General features: G+C 37.9%; 1 non-coding gene across 1 annotated transcript; it reads right to left on the bottom strand.

Annotated features, from left to right (window-relative positions):
- Positions 1-14,311: 14,311 nt before the first annotated feature.
- Positions 14,312-14,375, bottom strand: LOC116104276. The gene has a single exon (XR_004123785.1). It is a non-coding gene; the product is annotated as a U7 small nuclear RNA (small nuclear RNA).
- Between the last annotated feature and the right edge of the window lie 476 nt (positions 14,376-14,851).

Below are 14,851 nucleotides of genomic sequence, written 5' to 3'. Positions count from 1 at the left end.
AGAGGGAGCATAGGGAGATGAGGAGGGAGAGAAGGAGGGGGAGAAAGAAAAGGAGGACAAGGAAGAGTATGAGATAGAGATGATAGAATGAAGATAAGGGGACCTAATAAGACATGAAGTATGTAGTAATTTAGAAGACATAGTCATGCAAGCATATGAAGCACATATTGCAGTTTAAAACACTGCCCATATGTGTATGTGGAAGCTCTGATAAGTTATATTTACCCACAAAAGATATAAAAACTTAAAGGGTGACCAGTTTGATTTTCTTGGAAACAAATAGTCATGAAGAAAATAATGAGCTGACCATCAGACTAACTCAGTTAGAGTCCTTATAACACTGTACATGTGTGTGAACATCTGCAAGTGACTTGCCAGATTTAAGTAACATTCCTCTTCTAAAGACGGAGTAACAGAGAATTATAAGTGCATATGTCTATCACTGGTAGTTGTGAGGTTAATTAGTAGAGTACATTAAGTCTTTTCAGTCTATCCTAAGTGCAGTATGTGCTCCTTTGCAGGACAGCAGGAGGTAGCCCATTAAACAATGGCCTCAGAAAAATAATATTACTTCTTAGCCCTTGGTTCTCTGTCAAGAGGCTTGCTAAGTTGAACCACAATAACTTGGCCTTTTGTCATCCTTAGTAAGTTGAGATGCTAGAGCAAAAAAAATTGTACCAAGCACTTATTTTCATTCTATACCATGCAATGTTCAGGTAGTTTTAGTAACTAACTCATTCATGAAGAGGATTATACTCTGATTTCCATTTTATAGGCAAGAAAAATGAGACTCAGACACATTAGACTGTTAAATTTGTGTACCTAACAAGTCACATAGCAGAGTGGATATAGGCAGCCAAGGTCCAGAGCCTATGTTTGCTTTTGAAATTAGGCCTACCCACCCCTTCCTCCTTTCTACATTCTCTCTTTCCTTCTTTTCTTCAGGCTTATCCTGAAGTAGCACAATTTTCAAAGCTGAGAAGATGGGAAATCTCAGTCTGGCACAGGTGCTGAAAATCCTCACACTCTGGTGAATCTAGCCCTCTATGTCAAATCTAATATGAGAGATACACAGTGGACAGAAAGTGGAGCCTTTCATCTATCTGAGTTTATATGTCTTCTATTCAAAGTATTTTCATTGGTTTCATAGATATCCAATACTTCCTGTTGCCTTCGAGATGAAGCCCACGCCTCTCAGTGTGTCGGCATGTACTGAAGACTTAAATTGTTTGTGCTGACTCTTACAATCAGCATTCCAGTTTTCATTTCCTCACTCACAGGATTTTACCACCACAGAGGTTGCCACTTTAGATGCTCACATCTAGAAGCTATGAAAGCTACATGGTAAAAAAGGCATCTTTGAATCTAGTGAACTCTTACTTAACTGTCAATACACATCTATTCAATAAATTTCATTGCTACTTCTGAAAGAAATAACTCTCTATTTTCCTACACTTGGGGGTCTTTATTTCAACAGTTGGATGGATCATTTTAATTAATTGCTTTAATTGCTACCTCTTGTAGTCAGATATGAACATTTCCCAAGAAATAACCATTACTCATTCATCTAAATACCTTCACTGCTTAGTGATTTGCTTGATAGAAGATCATTTCTCAATATGTATTTACAGAATCAAAGAGGATTAATATCATAAGGACATCTTGGGGGAAAATAACACATCATTCATAACATCTAGAAGTGCAAACATTAAACATGATAAAGAAAACATAAAAGAGAAAAAGTATGTCAAATGAAACATGTCCAGATTAATTCAAGGTTGTTTCCATTTCATGGCCAGCAAGGCACATGGATAAGCAGTTATCTTTGAAGTAAGATATAGTGTCTGTTGGGTATATGCCCAACAACAAAATAACCAGATCATGTGATAGATCTGTTATTAGCTATTTGAGAAATCTCCATGCTGATTTGCAAGGTGGCTGCACTAGTTTGCACTGACACCATCAGTGTGTAAGTTTTCTCTTTTACTAATATTTATATCAACATATGCTGTCATTTATTCTTTTGAAGTTAGTCATTCCTACTGAGTAAAATTACTACATTAAAGTAGTCTTTATTTAGACTTCTCCAGTTGCTAAGGTTGTTGATCATTTGAAAATTATTTCTCGTGGGCTGGACAGTTCAGCAGTTAAAAGCACGGGTTACTCTTCTGAGGACAGGGACTAAATTTCAAATAACCACAAGGTGACTAGATTTGGAACTTAAGATCCAGGAGATTCCTAGTGCCCTCTTCTGGTTTCCTCCAGCACTAAAACTATGAGGTATAAAATATAATGCCATTTTGTCCTATTGACAGTGTCCTTTGCCTTACAAAAGCTTTGCAATTTTATGAGGCTAAAAAATGGGATACAGAGCTAAACAAAGAATTCTCAACTGACAAATACCAAATGGCTGAGAAGCACCTAAAGAAATGTTCAACATCCTTAGTCATCAGGGAAATACAAATCAAAAACTGTGAGATTCCACCTCACACCAGTCAGAATGGCTAAGATCAAAAATTCAGGTAACAGCAGATGCTGGCAAGGTTGTGGAGAAAGAGGAACACTCCTTCATTGCTGGTGGGATTGCAAGCTGGTACAACCACTTTGGAAATCAGTTTGGTGGTTCCTCTGGAAATTGGATATAGTACTACAAGAGGACCCAGCTATACCACTCTTGGGCATATATCCAGAAGATGCTCCAACATGTAATAAGGACACATGCTCCACTATGTTCATAGTAGCCTTATTTATAATAGCCAGAAGCTGGAAAGAACCCAGATGTCCTTCAACAAAGGAATGGATACAGAAAATGTGGTACATTTACATAATGGAGTACCACTCAGCTATTAAAAACAATGAATTTATGAAATTCTTAGGTAAATAGATGAATCTGGAGAATATCATCCTGAGTGAAGAACCCAATCACAAAAGAACACAAATGGTATGCACTCACTGCTAAGTGGATATTAGCCCAAAAGCTCGGAATACCCAAAATACAATCCATGAACCACAAGAAACTCAAGAAGAAGGAAGACCAAAGTGTGGATATTTCGATCCTTCTTAAAAGAGGGAACAAAATACCTGTGGAAGGAGTTGCAGAGACAAAGTATGGAGCAGACACTGAAGGAAGGACAATCCAGAGACTGCTCTACCTGGGATACCTGTCCATATTAAAATAACCAAATCCAGACACTATTATGGATGCCAGCAAGTGCTGGCTGACAGGAGCCTGATATAGCTGTTTCTTGAGAGGCTGTGACAGTACCTGACTAATACAGAAGTAGAGGCTCACAGCCATCCATTGAACTGAGCACAGGGTCCTCATTGAAGGATCTAAAGAAAGGACCCAAGGAGCTGAAGGGCTTGCATCTCCTGAGGACGAACAACAATATGAACTTACTAGTACCCTTAGAACTCCCAGGGACTAATCCACCAACCAAAGAGTACATATGGTGGGACACATGGCTCCATCTGCATATGTAGCAGAGGATGGCCTAGTTGGCCATTAGTGGCAGGAGAGGCCTTTGGTCCTGTGAAAGTTCTATGACCCAGTTTAGGGGAATAGCAGGACCACCAGGAAGCAGGAGAGAGTGTGTTGGTGAGCAGGGGGAAGGGGCAGGGAACAGGCTTTTTTTTTCTGAGGGGAAACTGGGAAAGGAGATATCATTTGAAATGTAAATAAAGAAAATATCTAATTAAAATGGAAACACAATGAATAAATAAAAAAAATGAAAATACAGAACTGAAATATATATGTATATATGTGTGTATGTATATGTGTGTATGTATATGTGTGTATATTCAAATGTGTGTATATATATATACATATATATATATATGAAATACATGCAAGTAGAACACACATACACATAAAATAAAAGTAGGTGATTCTCAGATGTTTTATTTTGTCTTTTTACAATTCACTCTAAAGTACCATGGTCCATTTTAAATTGTGTCTTTTCTTGATACTTGGTGTTTTAAGTTCTTTGCATATTCTTAACAATAGCCCTCTGTCAGATGAATAGCTATTAAAGATAGTTCCTATTCTTTAAGCTACCCTTTCATTAGAATGGTTGTATCTTTTGTTATACAGAAGATTTTTATTTCATGACGTCCCATTTATAGTTGTTTTTAGTACCACAAGGTCTCATTAAGAGAAATCCTTTTATGCCAATGAGTTCAAACATATTCCCTAGTTCAAGCATAATCCAATGTTTAATAGCATAATTCTCAGAATGGCAACATAGTGGTAGGAACATAGGATGAGGTTCACAAGTCTCAGGCTTTACTCATGTCTCTAGCCTCTTAATACTTGTAGGAAATTTGGTTACAAGAATGCCTTCAAGATGGCCTCTCCAGTTTCTGCTCTACACACTGTCTCTGTATTTCCTCCCTTAAGTATTTTGTTCCCCCTTTTAAGACAGACTAAAGCATCCACACTTTGGTCTTCCTTTTCCCTGAGCTTCATGTGGTCTGTAAATTGCATCTTGGATGTTCTGAGCTTTTGGGCTAATATCCACTTATCAGTGAGTGCATACCATGTATGTTCTTTTCTGACTGGGTAAAGGCCATCCAGAGACTGGCCCACCTGGGAATCCATCCCATATACAGACATCAAATCCAGACACTATTTCAGATTTCAAGAAGTGCTTGTTGACAAGAGCCTGATATAACCATCTCCTGAGGCTGATGCTTGTGGCCAACCATTGTGTATGTTTTTGTGTATGAGCAAGAGGTCTCCAATTGAGGAGTCAGAGAAAGGACTGAAGGAGCTGAAGAGGTTTGTAACTCCATAGGAATAAGAACAATATCAACCAACCAGACTCCCCCGAGCTCCCAGGGACTAAACCACCAACCAAAAAGTACACATGGAGGGATCCATGGCTCCAGCAACATATGTAGCAGAGGATGGCCTTGTCATCAATGGGAGGAGAGGTCCTTGGACCTGGTAAGGCTGGATGCCTCATTGTAGGGGAATGCCAGGGTGGGGAGGCTGGTGCTGGTTCATGAATAGGGGGGGACACCCTCATAGAAGCAGGGGCAGGGAGGATAGAATTGGGGTTTACAGAAGGGAAACCAGAAAATGGGATAACATTTGAAATGCAAATAAATAAAATATCCAATAAAATAAAATAAACTTTGAAAAATAAGAAAGAAAAAAGAATGCTTTTTAATCTTTGTAGTCATAAAATTAATATAGTAGAACTTTCCAGAGAGTTGGAAGAGAAGTGAGGAGGATTTGTGAAAATTAGTTGATAATCTTAACATGGATATGAGAACTTTACTCCATAATTTGAAATACTGGCTCCCCTCTGGACAATAAAATGTTGTGAATTGACAGAAAGTCTCATAAACATACACACATTATATATATATATATATATATATATATATATATACACATATATAGTATTATATTATATTATATTATTTGAATCTGGACCTACAGACATAGTACAACAATTACTTGGTTCAGAAGCAGAGCTGCATTATCCAGGAATAATTTCAGGACAGTAAGCTAGGGGAGCATCCAACATCCTGAAGAGCTAGTGCAGGTAGGGAAGTGTCCTGAGTTCAGCACTTGCAAGAGCCTTGAGCAAACACAAAAAGAGACAATCCATATAAACCCTGGTAGTGGTCCCTTAGGACACACTAGTTAGAAGTAACGTGATAAAGGGAAATGCACCACAAATTGAGGATAAGAAGTCCTGGAATCTCTAAGAATAAGTGCTAGAGGGTTGAATAGTGAATGTTCTTTGTATTATATCTAGAAATACCACTTTAATAAGGTCTTCTCAATTGAAGGACTATGAAATATAAAATGAGACCTACTTTTTTACCAATGAGTCTCTCGTTTAAGCATCCTTCTCAAGTCTTTAAGATCAGAATAGTATGCCTTTTATAAACATCATTGTAGCTTCTGTATTGGGTTCACTCATTCAATCACTTTTGCATTTGCTATTTATTTTCTCAAAAATACAAACATATTGTGTATGATATACTGGGTATGGTTGCTAGGCAGTAGGAGTTTACTGGTGCATAAAGCAAATAAAGGCCCATTCCAGTATAGGAGACAAAGAACAAACAAATCAGGCAACAGGAGACACAGATGGTGGTGGCTTTAAGAAAGAATTTCAGTGATTAGTGGGATAGATGGAGGATGAGGTGGGTAGTTTGCTCAGAGTAGTAAGGGAAAGCATACTTGCTGCGATGTTAGACAACTGAGATCTGGGAGAGAGCCAGAAGCTGTTCATTGCAAGAGTTCAAAGAACATACACACTGGTGAGCAAAGGGGAAGGCCCAGCTAGGAGAGAAGAGACATAGGCTTTTCATCTGTGCGTCACCAGTACCTCTAACAGGTCCAGTCAAAACTAACCCTCTTTACTTCTCCTGAGAACAAGCATGAGTCTTCAACTGTATCTCTTTGTTTTTATCCTAAATCACATTATCTGTTTGCTGCCAGCAGTCAAAGTTGGAGGTCATACATCCTTAACTTCCTCTTTTCCATCTGTGATTTCTCTTTTTCAAAAGACTAAAACTTTTCACTGTGGCCCAAAGGAATATGCTTATTTTGTGTATATATGGTGATTTGAAAATGCTTGGCCCATGGGAAGTGGCACTCTTAGGAGCTGTAGCCTTGTTGGAATATGTGTAGCCTTGTTGGAGGAAGTGTGTTGCTATGTAGGCAGGTTTTGAGGGTTCCTAGTACTCTGCCTAGTGTGGATGACAATCTCCTGACTGCCTTTGGACCAAGATATAGAACTCTTGGCTCCTCCAGAACCAACTCTGCAAGCACAATGCAATATTTTCCACAATGATGATAATGGACTGAACCTCTGAAACTGTAAGCCAGCCCCAACTAAATGTTTGCCTTCATAAAAGTTGCCTTGGCCATGGTGTCTCTTCACAACAATATAAACCCTAACTAAGACAGGATCACTGTCTAATTTATTGCTACATTTTCCCCTTGAACCTTCAGTTCCAACTATGCTTGTTCTTAGAGCTCATCCATTTTGATCATTACAAACCTCAATACTCAAAAGACCAATTACTATTTCAGCTCTCATCTTGATTTACCTTTCATAAGTAGGCTCCTTAAAGTACCTTCTGTAGGTAGGCTCCCTAATAGCATCCTATCTCTCTTTCTCTACATTCTCATAGTTAATTCTAATTTTCATAATGCCTGAAGACATGGCATTTCATTACACATGCTATTGCTCACTTGTTTATTTTCTGTTCCATCTTCTGTAACTGAGGCATTGTCAAAATATATTATCCATTTCCAATGGGATTTACATAGAATGCACATGTCACATGTTAATAAGAAGGCTCAATGCCCCAGTGTATCGGAATGCCAGGACAGGGAAGCAGGAGTGGGTGGGCTAGTGAGCAGGGTGAAAGGGGAGGGGATAGGGAGGTTCTCAGAGGGTAAATAAGGAAAGGGGATAAAATTTGAAATGTAAGTAAAGAAAATATCTAATTAAAAAAGAAAGCTACATATAATGCCTTGTAAAATAAACATCCTTTTACCATTTTATTAAAATAAAAATAAAAAAAAAGAATTTCTTCTGTTTTTCATAGGCTACAATGTCACATGTGCAATGTGACCAGAACAAAGGAAATGCCTGGCACGGGGCTGAGAAAGATTTCAGAGAAGAAGCAATGTTTAAGTTAGGTCTTGGAGAATGAAAGGGCATTTACAACCTAAGAAAAGAGTGGAGAAAGTAAGGAAACAAAGGGATTTGAGTATAGAAAATATTATGTGAGAAGGCAAACAAATAGTCACTACAGGTGCTGGGGAGTAAGTAGTATTTCCACCTAAATAGTAGGGTCAGGGTTGCATCCCAAGAATAAGTGAATATGGTTGTATTCCGCATATGCATTGGTCAGTTGCTGGCCAGATATCCCAAGGAACCAACACACTAGGTTCCTGTCAGCAAGCACCTCTTGACCATGGCAACAGTGTTGTGTTTGGTGTCTGCATACACCATGGATCCCCAGGTAGGGCTGCCCTGGGTTAGCCCTTCCTTCAGTCTCTGTTCCAGTCTCTGTTCCATGTTTTGTTCCTGTTCTTCCTTTGGACAGGAACATTTCTGGGTTCTTTCTAAACTCTTGATGGCTGATTCAACTCAGCTGTTCAGGCTCAAACTACTCTCCAGGCTAAGTGATTCAATCTGGCTTCTCTCAGTTTCTCCTGAATTGTTCCACTTGGCCTCAACTTGAACCTAGTAATCTATTCTAATCTTCTGGCACCTTCTCATTCTCTGGATCATTGTGTCATTTTCTCTCTTCACCCATGTCTAGCTTATTCTCTCTCTGATACCCATCTCTCTGTAACTGTCCTGGTAAAACTGCCTCCTCTTTTCTTCTCCCTGTGCTGGCTTATTTTCTATCTCTCAACTCTACTGCTCTCCATTCACTTTACTGTGTTTCTATAATGTACTTTTTTCTGTACAGTCTAAAATATACTTCAACTCAAATAGTCTCCTATCTGTTTAGTTATGTTCACTCCCTGTCACCTGGTCACTTGCTGTGCCTCTTGACCTAGTATTGTCTTCATTTAGCTCTTGGATTAAAGATGTGTGCTAGGGTGGGGCCCCACCACAACTACTTGTTTACAATAAACAGAAAGCTCTAGTATCAATGACTGAACCATACCACAATTAGTAACAGTTTACAACCTCAGAGTTCAAAATGTGATCAAATATCCTACAATATAAGGTAGGAAGAAATTGTAATCCTAGTACCTGTTTAGCCACTTGGGATGTAGAGACAAGAGAATCCTTGGAAACTTCCTCCTGATCAGCTATCCTGGTGTACATAGTGTAGAGATATCATAATGAATTTTCTTCAAACAAGATAAAAAGTATGCATCAATACTCACTATTTTCCAGGTGCGGATTTGTATGTATACATTCAGATACTACACTACACTACACTACACACACACACACACACACACACACACACACACACACATCATACAGACACATTCACTCACTAAAATGTAAGAAACACATGAATACATACATAAAACTCTGTACTGTCACTATGGGAAAAACCAGATGTTTACAGAGAGTAGAGCCTAGGGGGATAAACACTAGGAAAAGCAGAATTTTAACAAGAGGATGCCATTGTAATCAGACAATGGGATGTTTCCACAATTTAGCAAATAAAATTATGTGCATCCAGTGGCTCATTTATAGTACAAACTACTTATAACACAATTTCTTAGCAAGGGGGAAAAAAAAAGAAGGCATTTGCTGAGTTATCAGAAAAGGAATGACCTTCCTGTTTATATGCTTACATCATTAGCCACAGATCAGCAGAAGAAGATTCAGTGAGAGACTATTCTTGCCACTGTCTGCTGGTTCTTCATCTATGATACTCAAGAAAGGATGTTTGTTGTCTAGACTTTGGTGGTTCTCTTTTCAACAGAAACCAAGATGACAACATTTTTTCCATGCAAAAGGATGAACTGTGCTGTATCTCTTTCCATTTGACTAGCATCAGAGATCAATACACATGCTGCTTTGTTTCCCCATTAGCCACTGTGACATTGTGATATGTGCAAGATGGTAACATGCAAAGTCTGTATGCTCATCTGTTAAGGCCAGAGAAAACTACCATTTCCCCTTCATTCTTTCTTTCTCTTGTTTGTTTGTTTTCTTGTGATTATTTAGCTGCTAAGGAAGGGAACAACAGGACTGGGAGCCACAGATGGTACTTTGATATCTACTCAGCCTTCATAACTGCCCATCCAAGGCCTACAGATGTTATAGAATGAGTACACATGCAGAAAAATATTTAAGTTAAAATAAAGATAAAGGAAAAAAGAATAAGGCTATGGCAGATGTTATACTATGAGATTGCAGATTAAATAAAGCATATTTAGTATTAAGAGTTCAGGCAAATAACGTTATAGTACTATAGTACTTTAGTATTTTCTCTAAGATTGACTGCCTCAGCTCCCTTGCATGATGTGATCTAGCTAATGGAATAAGAAGAACAGGATTGTCTTTGAGGTTTGATTCCACCACAGACTAGTTACATGGCCTTGAACAAATTGCTGGGGCTCTTCTCCCACTTCCTCATCCATAAAATGTATATATTATAGTAATATTGACCTCATAAAATTGTTCCAGAGCTAAGCAAGAAAATACATCTCATATAGTCTATATGATGTATGATCAATTCTGTCCTTTCTCCATTCTCTACTAATAGGACTCTGTTTTGTACATGGTAACCATGTCACTCAGCATTGCAGACACTAGTCTAGATGAAAGAAATCAAACTAATATTTCTCAGTTTACTGCTTTCTTGCAGTATCGTGAATGAGAATCAGCTATGTTTCCTATCTAGAAGTCTCTCCATTGCAATCATAGAAAAGGAGATCTATGTCATGAAATCATTTCAGAGTCAAGAAAGCAAGCTGGGAATATAAATATGGCATTTCTTTGAATTCTTTCAATTAATATCAGTAGGTAATAAAAATGAAAGGAATTCTGGGTAGATGAATACATCAGAGGAAGTCATCAGTGGTGGGAGATACCCAGGATATGGGACTTAAAGGTAAGGAGACGGTGATAAAATAATGTGCTACATAGAGAATGAGTTCCCAGCCTGAGCTATAGTGTAAATTCCGAGCTATACTTTTCTCCATAACAAGACCGTCTGTTCAATATACAATACATGTATGAGCACGGGTGAACTTAGGGATAAAGCTCTGTGTCTAAGCTACAAAGAGATTGTCATTTCTGTAAATTGCATCACTCATATTAGATACATTCTATTTACCCATGTACCAATCCTTCCATGTGGTTATCCAGCCCTTAATTCTTGTGTCATCAATTCCACCAATACTTGTGCACAGAGTACTGGCTATGTATTAGTTCTAAGTATTCCAGAGTTCTTAACTCAGTATGAACCTTTAGGATGCTTGACTCTGGGAAAGAAGCAGACATGTGGTTAAATGGTATCATGGTAGCACAGGAACAAGAAGGAAAGAGGCATATAGTGACATCAATCTTAGTAGTTTATTAAGAGGAAGATTTATTAAGAAGAAGTTCTGCTGCATCAGAACTCCTACCCCATAACTCACAGTGGGTTGTTCCTTGATTGCACTGAGGCTTTCTCAACTCTGGGTATTGAAGTGCAGAGACTGATATAAGACATGGAAAGGATTAGAAAAGGGATGACGCTTCAGGCCTCTTGCATCTTATCAGTCTCTCTGCTAACTTGGCAGTATTCTGCTGTGCCCCACTGATCATTTACACACAGAAGCTGAAGCTAATTAACATGTAATAATTTCCCCCTTTGCTCTTTTAAAATCTACCACACTGAGTGCTCAGAAGGACATGTGTTAAGGTTTGGTCTGTTGCTGTGTATTGTGATGCAAAATTCTGTACTGGATGGTCTAGTTGCCCACTAATGAATTCTAGAGTTTACCAGCTTTTGCTGTGCAATTTTGTTCCTTAATTTAAAACTATTGTTTAAATAAAAATGGCTATAGCTAGTTATTGGAGGGATTAGAAGTAGGTAGGTCTCTATTTGAATTCTGTCTCCTCCACACAAACAAAAATTAAAGTTGTAATGGCTCCAGAACTACTCTTCATTGATTCATCTCTTCCTTTGAAAATTGTTATTTAAATGATACAGAAACAGAAGAAATAGTATGAGGAGGAATCTTAGTTACCTGAGGTGACACTCTCCAGTGACTCTCGTCCTTGTGTCGTATCTCCTTCACCTTAGTCACTCAGAGGAGGAAAGCAGCAAAAGCAGCCCAGTTCCAGGTGTGCACTAACCAGCTAGCTTCTTCTCTGGTCAGTGCCACAAGATTCAAGAAGCTTGTGCTAAACTTTTGCAACCCCAGATGCTAATATTTATGTGGCAAGTTTAAAATAAAAAACACTTTATAATCACCCCCTTTTTATCAGATAGGTAAGGATGTCTGCCTTTGCAAAGTTGTTCTTTTCAACACCTGGTAAAGATTAAGAGACAAATAACAGAGATCAACTTTTCTGTCTGCATTCATTGGGTTTCAGTAACCTTTTCTGTTTTCAATATTGGCAAAGTTAAGTTGAACATTCATGTTGATGTTTCAGCTTTCTTTTCTCAAAATAATTTCGGTAAAGTTTTAAGTTGATAATTAAATTTAAAGTTGATAAAGTATGACCAAAGAAATTTGATCATAGATGCTTCATATATTCAAGTTTTAAAAAGCCTTGAGCAAGGGAGATCTTTCCATTTTCCAATATTTTCTTCAATTCCTTTCTTCAGAGTTTGGAAGTGATTGTCATATAGGTCTTTCATTTGCTTGGTTAGAGTTGCACCACGATATGTTATTTGTGGCTATTGAGAAGGGGGTTGTCTCCCTAACGTCTTTCTCAGGCTGTTTATCGTTTGTATAAAGGAGGACTACTGATTTCTTTGAGTTAATTTTGTATCCAGCCACTTTGCTGAAGGGGATAGTCAGCTGAAGAAATTCTCTGGCAAAATTTTTTGGTGTCACTTATGTTAGCATCAGAGCCTCCAAAGCCCGTGTCGTTGCATGGGTGGGCCTCACAGACCTATTGCCAGTGCAACAGCTGCCATATTCCCAGAATCCATTGGGTTTACCTCCCACCTTTACCTGCGGCCACTACGTCAGAACCCATATACATACAGGAAACATTCCTCCATCTCTCTCTCTCCATTCTGTCTTTCCACTACTGCCCTCTCTCTCCCTGTCAATTAAACCTCTTACACTTGGAACTGTTTGGGCTTAGTGTGTGGTATGTTCTGACAAGACCCACCCTTCTAACACATCAACTTACATATACTATCATATCATCTGCAAATAGTGATACTTTGACTAATTCCTTCCAATTTCTGTCCCATTGATCTCCTTTAGTTGTCTTTTTGCTCTAGCTAGAGCTTCAAGTACTATTTTGAAGTGATATGGGGAAAGTGAACAGCCTTGATTTTGGTGGTATTGCTTTATGCGTCTCTCCATTTAATTTGATGTTGGGTGTTGGATTGCTGTAGATTGCCTTTATTGTATTTAGGTATGCTCCTTGTAAATCCCTGATGTCTCTGAGACTTTTAATGTGAAGGGGTGTTGAATTTAGTCAAAGGCCTTTTCAGCATCTAATGAGATGACCATAATTTTCAAAGAATTATTTATTTATTTATTTATTTATTTATTTATTTATTTATTGCATTTGAGTACACTGTAGCTCTCTTCAGATACACTGGAAGAGTGCATTGGATCCCATTACAGATGTTTGTGAGCTACCATGTGGTTGTTGGGAATTGAACTCCAGATCTCTGGATTAGCAGTCAGTGCTCTTAACTGCTTAGTCATCTCTTCATCCTGATCATGTGTTTGTTTGTTTTTCCTGTTTGTTTAAATGGTAAATTACATAATGGATTTTTGTATATTAAACCACTCCTGCATCCCTGGGGTGAAGCCTCTACTTGATCATGGTGGATATTGGTTTTGATGTGTTCTTAGATTCGGCTTGTGAGTATTTTATTGAGTATATTTGCATTAATGATCATAAAGGTCTGAAATTCTCTTTCTTTGTTGAGTTGTTGTGTGGTTTAGGTACCAGGATGACTGTGACCTCATAGCATGACTTTGGCAGTATTCTTTCTGTTTTAAGTTTGTAGAATATTTTGAGGAGTATAGGTATTAGCTCTTCCTGAAAGTCTGTTAGAATTCTTCACTAAAACCATGTGGCCCTGAGTTTTAGATGGTTGGGAGAGTTTTTATGGCTGTTTCTATTTGCTTAGGGCATACAGGATTATTTAGAAAATTTACCTGATCTTTATTTAACTTTGGTAAGTGATACCTGTGTAGATATTTCATTTGAATTTTCGAATTTTGTGAATTATAGGCTGTTGAAGTAAGACAATGATTCTTTGAATTTCCTCAGTGTCCTTTGTTATATCTCTCTTTTCATATCTGATTTTGTTAATTTGGTTATTGTCTTGCTGCCTTTTAGTTAGTCAGGCTAAGGATTTGTCTCTACCATTGATTTTCTCAAAGAACCAGTTCCTCTTTGCCAAAACCACCCTTGACTTGGTATAGAGCGCAAGCTGACAGCTCTGTAATCTGCTTGAGGTGTCTCTCTAGTCAGATTTCTGTTTGAGGTAGCACTCTGCTAGACAAGCTTTCTGCTTAAGACAGCTTTTGGGTTTTCCAACAAAAGTCAGAAAATGCAGTATAAAAAAAAATCTAAAAGAGCAATTTTAGTTCTCTAAGTAGTTTTTTCTGACTTTGGTCAGAAAACCTGCTAGAAAATCCTAAAAGCTTTCTGGATAGCTCATGGGTTTTATGACCAAAGTTAGGAAACCCTCTAGAAAAATTCTAAGAGAGCAGTGTAGCTCTCTAAATAGTTTTTTGTCTTTTCTGACCAAAGTTAGAAAACCTGCTAGTACAATTCTTGGGTTTTTCTAACCAATGTTAGTAAACCTGTTACAAAAAAAAATGGGTTTTCAGACTTTGGTTAGAAAAATAAAATATATAAAGCTACTTAGAGAGCTTACTGCTCCCTTAGAATTTTTCAGAATTTCATCAGAAAACCCTCCAGACAAATTTCTAAAAGAACTGCAATAGCTCTTTAAACTACTTATCTTTTGCAAACCAAAGCCCAATCTTTTTATTTACATATCAATTTAATCATTTACCCTGATTTCCTTTTGATTATCACAAGAATCAGCATTTTGTGACATTAGCCCTTTGATTCTTTGAAAAGGACAGCAAATGCATTTTTTTTTTATAATCATAGCAAATGAATTCAGATATCTGCTTGCCTTTATAAGCACAGACAATAAGCTAGCTGGGTGAGATCCTTCTCTAAGATCG

This window comes from Mastomys coucha, unplaced genomic scaffold (assembly GCF_008632895.1).
Source record: "Mastomys coucha isolate ucsf_1 unplaced genomic scaffold, UCSF_Mcou_1 pScaffold21, whole genome shotgun sequence".
Classification (NCBI taxonomy): domain Eukaryota; kingdom Metazoa; phylum Chordata; class Mammalia; order Rodentia; family Muridae; genus Mastomys; species Mastomys coucha.
This window is presented reverse-complemented; position numbering and strand designations above follow the sequence as displayed.